Source organism: Phoenix dactylifera, chromosome 16, assembly GCF_051530095.1.
Source record: "Phoenix dactylifera cultivar Ajwa chromosome 16, Ajwa_hap1_PhDact_Kaust_v1.1, whole genome shotgun sequence".
In the NCBI taxonomy this organism is placed as follows: domain Eukaryota; kingdom Viridiplantae; phylum Streptophyta; class Magnoliopsida; order Arecales; family Arecaceae; genus Phoenix; species Phoenix dactylifera.
The window spans coordinates 2066934-2075230 of NC_143205.1; positions in this window are offsets into that span (position 1 = coordinate 2066934).

Here is an 8297-nt window from a genome sequence, read left to right on the forward strand (position 1 = left end):
ACCCCAAAGTGGGGTCAGAGCATATCAGATGATAAATCAAAACACAAAATAATAACTGAAAATTTAAATCACAAGTAAGCATATTTTTCTTTCGAAACTTATTATCATTTTTACAAAAATTCTGATACTAGAATCCCAACACAAACAGGCTATGGCCACATAACCCAGTGGCATGGGTTGTACAAGGTGCCAAATCTACTATTTTTATCCATCGATGGCAATCGGTGTTACACAAAAGTGCCAAATCCACTATATTTATCCACCGATGGCAACCGGTGTTGCACAAAAGTGCTAAATCCACTATATTTACCCACCGATGGCAGCCGATGTCCAAATCCACTATTATAATCACCGGTTACGCAGTGTCGAAAATCGGATCCTCACAGATTACAAGTCGACAGGTCCAACGTATAATCCCCATTAACGGAGCCAGAACAGAACAGAACAGATCATAGCCATGCTGAGAATGTATATATATAAAAACAGATTTCATAAATTGCCCAGTCATGGTTTACGGATTTCAGAGCATAATTTTCTAATGAAATTTAACATGCCAGATCCACTAATAATTATTTTACCAATAATTTAGAAAAATGTACTTTGAAGCATTAAGTTACTTACATCTTCTCGCTTGATTCCTACTTCTGATAGGCGGATCAGGTTTACCTATTTAAATTTAATTAATTCTTTTGTTAATTTCAGAGCTAAGCAAAATTAAAAATAATACTATTGGACAGGGCCCAGTAGGGCCCAGAGTTGGCCCACAATGGGCATGGCTTGATAGGGCCCACATCGGACATGGCCCAATGGGCCCGCATAAATCCGGCCCAATAGGGCCCCCAAAGTTGGTCTCTAATGGATTATTTATGCAATAAAATTCATTGCAGGGATTAATACTTAATTACAGGGTACTGTTCTTAATAAAACTTGAGTGAAGGGACTAAATAATATATTTGAGGACCTTTACGTAATAAATTTTTCTTATAGGGATCAAACATAAATTACAGAAGGCTCTTTTGTGCAATAATATACTATCAAGGGCTTAACTGTAAAATTTCATTTATTGGCCAAACGGGTTCGAGTTTCGAATCTGAACTGGATTTTGATTTCGGATTTCGGATCTGAACTGGGTTTCGAATTTTGGGTTTTCTTCTTCTTTTTTTTGTTTCGGGTTTCGGGTTCGAACCGGGCTCAAGTTGAGCCCGCAGTGAATAGCCCCCGTGAACGGGGCCCTTCTTCTTCCCCAAATCCCCACAGATAGGGGAAGAAGGAGAAGAGGAAGAAAGGACCAGGGGGGTCTAAGCGGCCAGCCTGGGTGGCGGAGGCCGTCGTCCGGTCGACAGCCAGCCGGCCACAATGGCGGCCGACGACCGTTGCGGTGGCCGGGGTCGAGAATCAACTGAGAACGGTCTTGGTTCATGGGGCCAAAACAAAGGGAGGAAAGCATGCTTGATTCGACTAGATCAAAGAGAAACAAGGGAAGAGGCTTACCGGTAGTGGCAGAGGCGGCGGAAGGGAGATCTCGACCAGGGAGGGCTCGGTCTGGCTGCTAGCAACGGCAGTGGCACTCGGAACTGAGGGGATGGGTCACGGAACAGGGGAAGGCCGCGAAGGGGATTCGGACGGCGCTCGGCCGGGAGAGCACGCCGGTCACCAAGCAAAGGAGGAGGAAGGAAGGAAGGAAGAGGAGAAGACGGAGGAGAGGGAGGAGGGCTTGAAGGTAGTTTTAGGAGGAAGAGGAAGGGGATTTTTATCACCCCCCTTGTAACGACTCTCCGCCACGTGAATCGCAGCGGCCGAGCAAAATCCGCGGCCGTCGATTGGCCGTGGATTGGCTGGAGGGGGTGCCACGTCCACGGCCGCGGATTGGCTGGAGGGGGGTGCCACGGGATGCCCGTGGTGCCTTCGCCCCGGTGGCACCCAAAGGAGTCGGAGAGGATCACAATCGCGATCCTCTATTCCGGCTCTTCCTAAAAGAGGACGCGGCTGAAGTCGGCTGGGGCTGCCGACTTTAGCCCGTATCTCATTCCTAGGAGTCCTATAAATACTATGTAAGTCTTGTGGTTTTTGCAAGGGGCAAGAACCAAAGTGAATAGAAAAAGTTTTGAAGTATTTCGCCTCTTCATCCTTTTGTCTCTAGAGAAATCTCTCTTTCTATATTCTAACAAACTGGTATCAGAACTCCAGTTTCTTGATCCTAGAGATGGACAATTCTACCTTTCTATTTCCATTCCTTTGCCTTACAAAGGAGAATTAGGAGAATTAGTGCATTCATATAAAGGCTTTGCTTGATCGCAAGATATATAGAAGATCGTGGATGGAGGCTATGAGGAGCCTCATGAAGAAGCTACGATAAGTTCTACTCAAAGATAGGCTCTGCAGAGAATGTGGAAGAAAGACCAACAAGCTCTCACTCTCAACCATCAATGTTTGGATGAAGCCATATTTGAGAGAGTTGCTAATGTGACTACCACCAAGCAAGCAAGGGAGATATTACAAAACTCCTACCAAGAAGTTGATAAAGTAAAAAAAGTGCGCCTTTAAATGCTATGAGGAGATTTCGAAGATATACGAATGTAAGAATTCGAGTCCATTATAGATTTCATTTTGAGGGTGTTGGCCATAGTGAACCAAATGAAGAGGTATGGAGAAAGATTGGAGGATGTCCGGGTCATTGAGAAGATTCTTCGCTCGTTGCATTTGAAGTTTGATTACATCATCGTAGCTATCAAGGAATCTAAAAATTTTGAGACTATAACAGTTGATCAACTTATTGGTTTGTTACAAGCCCATGAAGAGAGAGTCAACAAGAAGAAGGAGGAACCGATCAAGCAAGTTCTAGCCACTAAGCTCTCGGTGAAGGAGAAGAAAGGAAAACATGAGAAAAGTCAACGGGGAAGAGGACATGACGTGGCCAAGGTCTTGGGAGAGAAGGAAGAGGAAGAAAAAGAGGCAGCCAAAGTAATCAAAACTCTAACAATGAAGAAAGTGAGAATTTCTTAAGAGGATGTGGTAGAGAAAACTATAGAAGGCAAAATGATAAGTCTAAAGTTCGGTGTTATAATTGCCAAAAGAGTGGGCATTATGCTCGAAAGTGTTGGAGTTCTCCTAGCAATGTTGAAGAAAAGGCTACTTATGTAGAAAATGAGGAAGCGGAGGCCACTTTGTTATTAGCCTACCAAGGAGAAGCAAGAAATAAGAAAGATTTGTAGTATCTTGATAATGCTGCAAGCAATCACATGTGTGGAGATAAAAGCATGTTTGTGAAGATTGATGAATCGATGACCAGGTTTTTTACTTTTAGAGATAACTCTAAAGTTTTAATTAAAGGTAAAGGCACGATTTCAATTCGTATGAAAAATGGTAGCCATCAACTTATGAGTAATGCTTATTATGTTCCAAGTATGAAAAGTAACATTTTGAGTTTGGAACAACTTTTGGAGAAGAACTACAAGATTCATATGAAAAATCGTTGTCTCTTACTTCAAGATGATAGGGAGAATGAGGTACCTATAACAAGAAATAGAATATTTTTGATTGATATCCAAACTGATGTTGCTAAGTGTCTCAAGACTTGTGTGAAAGATTCTTCTTGGCTTCGACATTTTAGGCTTGGGCATGTAAATTTTGGAGGCTTGAAGGTTTTGGGTCAAAAAAGGATGTTGGGTCAAGCCCAATTTAATTAAGTCCAATTGATTCAATCAAATTGTAATTTAATTGCAACCATTCCTTCTTCAACTCACTAACTTTTAATGGTTAAACAAACTCACCTACTGTATATACTGCCCCGACCAAGGTCCTTTGAACTTAGTCTTATAAATCACATAGAACTACTTCTTATCTACCAAGGTCGATAGATTTCATATAGGTGTACACCTTACTCCTACAGTGAACCTACTGCAGCCAATCTGCACCACATGGACCCATCTGACTAGAGACCATGTATATGTACAGTCAAACTATAGCAATCTCATTGTGAATAGCCAAGGCACCGCAGGTCAAAGGACCAGTCATACTACTGCAACATCAAGTAAATCACTAACGAGTGGATAGACATTCAAGTGTCTTCTTGTTTTGGTCACACTCGGTACTCTTGCTCTCTAACAAACACATAAACTATCACTCCAATGTTCTTACACTGTATACTCGAGACTCGTCCATCCAAAAGAAAAGCGATATGTGCACTAATCTCATCGGATCAATCACCATCCCCGTGATGATCCATCAATCAGGAGCATTTAGAAATTAATCACCAATAACATATGACTGAAATTCTCAACTCTTAAGAATATGTATCATCATCTTATTAATTTCTTGAACGATTCATGGACACATACACAACATGAATGGAAAAAAATGCCCAATATTATTAAATGATAATAAAGTCAAGTGCAAAACTATGTTTCAGAATAAATAATGTATCAGGCAGACTGGTTTCTAGAGCATACATCTAATAGTGCTTACAGATCAAGTCATGAAATATAGAAAATCCCATCAACAAGGCTATGCATGATCTAGATAGAATATATCGATGATTAGATTTTCTGAAAAGCTCTAAATAAAACACAAATATACTTTAAATCTTAGGCATACGAGGTGTCCCTTTAGTCTATCGGAGAGAGGGAGAAAGAGTAATCGAGAGAGAGGATCAGCAGGTCTTGAGAGAGGAGAGAGGTCGAAGAAGCTCGGCTCAACTCTGATTTGCTGATGGGTGGTGCAAGGTGGTTTGCAGTGGTTGCCAGCCAAATCGGGCAGCCAAAGATAGGTCGATGTTTAGTGGAGGAGGAAGAATGAAGAGAAGTTGGTTGCGAGGCTCGAAGGGAAGATGGCCAAACACTAGAACTCGGGCACTAGGGAAGATACCGGATGGTTGAACTCAATGATGGCCAATAGATTGACAGTAAGGAGGTTCGATCACCTCAGATCTCTGAGATAGGAGATGCCCTATTTTGAAATAAGGCCACCAAGTTGGCTTAGGATCGCTCACTGCCTGTGTGATGGACTCCAATGAGTTGTCTGGCACCTTAAGAGATAGAAAGGAGAGAGGGACATGACCAAATATAGATTTGAGTCTCGTCGATTGGCGGAAGAATGAGACTGGAATATATTATTTGTAACAGAGGATCCAGATCTCCGAAACATGGGAACACTCGATGGCCAACCCAAACTAATGATTGTCCCACGAAGATCAACTAAGAGGGCTCTAGCGCTCGCTCCAAGGCTCAAAAAGGAATAGGTGGAGATGATGAATGGAGGATGATAAAAGCAACGATGGAGGAGATTCGAAAGAGAGAAGGAAAAGAAACAGAGAGGAGGGGCGAGGTGTTTGAGCATTACCACTCATCCTCACTTGGCAGTTTGCACGCTGTGTCTGACCCAAGATCATCTTGGAGGTCATGCCCCAGCCGTTGCACGCAAGATGAGGCTTCAGCCTCCCTTATTTGGTTGATTAGAGATCTTGCCACTTGTCTAGGGATTGACAGTAATTTTGCAAGTCTCACAAGGTTGACTTAGCCGATTCGACTAAGTTAGGGCCGAGTTGGGGCTAAGTTTGGGGATGGAGGGCCCTGAGTTTGGTATAATATATTTATATTTTTAGTTGAATAATTTCATTATATTTCTTAATATCCAATCCTACTTCTAGTATGATTACCAAGTTTAATGTCCAAATTAGACGATCATGTCCTATACATGCTTCTAATTCATTGCATGAAAGGGTTGATTTTTTTGACATGGTAACAGAAATTGTCAGAGAGAACTTTCTTTATAGAATGAATGATTCTTCAATCTAGTTTACCTTCAATATATTTGTTGAGCTTCAAAACGCAATCCTTTGGATCAAATCTTCTTCACACTTCCTGCTACATCAATACCCAGATAGGTGACATTTGTCTATAGTCAATTGTGTTTGAAATTTGCCATGTATGCTTGAGTCAAACAATTAACAATCCCAAAGAAGTTTTATATATATATATATATATATATATATATATATATATATATATATATATATATATATATATATATATATATAATATGTATGTATGTATGCATGCATGTATGTATGTATACCACTTCCACTTCCTAGCTTGAGATGTTCAAGTGTCGCCATTTAGAGACCTAGATGCACGTAGACGAAGGAATGCGGCTTACGCGTGCATGGCTCCATAGTCCATGTCTACACGTGGGTGCTTTATTGACGGATTCCACAACCACCAATGCTCAACCAACTTACGCCTAACTAATATATATTTGGTGAAAAATTATATCTGATCGTATGGATTCAGTACTCGTACTTTAAGGAAATGCATGTCTCGTGACCAACTGGAATAGTCAAAGCTCTATAAAGCTGTACCAGACTTAACGAAACCACTCCAACCGGGAAACCAGTCAAACCCGTAGGGGTTATACTTATTTTTTGGTAATCTTGCTATTATATTACATAGGTTTATTCTCAAGTAGTTTTAGATGAAACTACGATTTTGTTTACAATAGACAATAAAAAATATAACATGTTAACACGGACTTTTTTATATTTCAAACTAGATCTAAGAGAGGAACCACGTGAAGAAGGATCCATCAACCATATCCCATTAGTGATTTGATAAGTCCTATTGTTTGATAGTTTCTTACCAAATTTGATTCAACTTCACACACTTTGTGGTGAAGTTAATACATTTAGATGGGACTTTGTGATTGAGTGGATTTCTTATATCTTTTTATAAGTTTAGAATTGCCCCCACTTCATTGTAAAGATAAACACTAGCATAGCAGAGCTTCCACCCCTATTGTACTCTTTATTTTCTTTTGATTTGGCAGGATATACTTGAATTGCCGTTTTCACAAAAAAAAAAAAAGATAAACACTAGCAGAATTAAACCCATCAGAAAATACGGTCTAAAAGCACAAACATTCTACATCTACCAAAAAAAGTGATACCTCAATTAGTTTTCATATTTCAAAAGTTTATTGTTTCCTCTTTATGTCATAGGTTTAGTACAATTCAGATATATGCTGATACATTAAAGAGCAGTATGTGAGCAATACTAGTACTCGTTACAATGGAAACATGATCATCACCGAGTAGGCCATTACTTTCTAGTACTTATATGAAGGGAAATGTTGGCATTTAATATCTACAACAACCTAGTGTTAATAAATTTATTACCAATAGATACTATAGATTATTAGACGTATAATCAAGTTTTTTTTAGTTTATAAATCCTTCACATTATAATAAAAGTTTATTATATTATATTTGAGTACGTGTTTATTGTTTAAGATTTTATGATAGTGAGAGAAACAAGAAATCTTCATGCACGGTCCCCAACCATGAGGTAACTCTCAATGCTTTCCCTTATTAAAAAAGCTGTCAATGCTTTCAAATATGTGGTAACCATATTTGACACATTTTTGTTGGATGCTGATGAATTACGTTGCTAAAAGCTGTGTTTACTAATCTATTTATTAATTTGCCAATCTAAGGGCCCCATCGCAGTGAAGCACAGAATAAACACAAACACCATGGAGGTTGGCTGTCCCTTGGTATTAAATGACTTGTTGGTTGAAGGGAGTTTATCCAATCGCTTGATTTAAGGGAGAACATGAAGGCTATTTCCTTTATTTTCAAGGAGAAAAAAAGAATAGCAAAGGTGGTCAAAGTCCTGGTGACGGGGACAGGGATCACGATGACGATCGACCTTGATGATGAACAATACCTATACATAAAACCTCATTGAGCTCTGGTGGTGGCTAAGGTAGATTCAAGTGATGAAGCAAAAATTTTGATTGACTGAGTTCAGCTAACAAAAACATGACAGTGAAAATTAAATCTCAAAATAGGTACAATCAACATCATTTAGATCATTGGTTCGTGCATGGGTGCCTCACTGCTTGATTATTGTTACAAATAGGGGGTGCTAATCCACCCATAACTATGTTAGTTGTAACTGTATGAATAGATAATATAAAGCTGATGTCGTGGTAGTTATACTATAATAGGTAGATTAGAGAAAAATGATAACAGCTTGCAACCGTGATGGGCCATGATAACATAAATGATCAATATATATTAGGCCATCACAATGTTGAAATTAAACTTACCTGCTGTATTGCATTACTTTAGTGCTATATAGTGAAAAATCTTAGCCACTATGACAGCATATAAGCTTATAACCACAGAAAAAGGAGAAAAAAAAAAATCAATCTTATAAGCATTTCACAGTTAAATAGTATTTTTTGCATTTAATAACATGCATTTAATAATACAATCATGAAGATCAAACATAATAATTTAT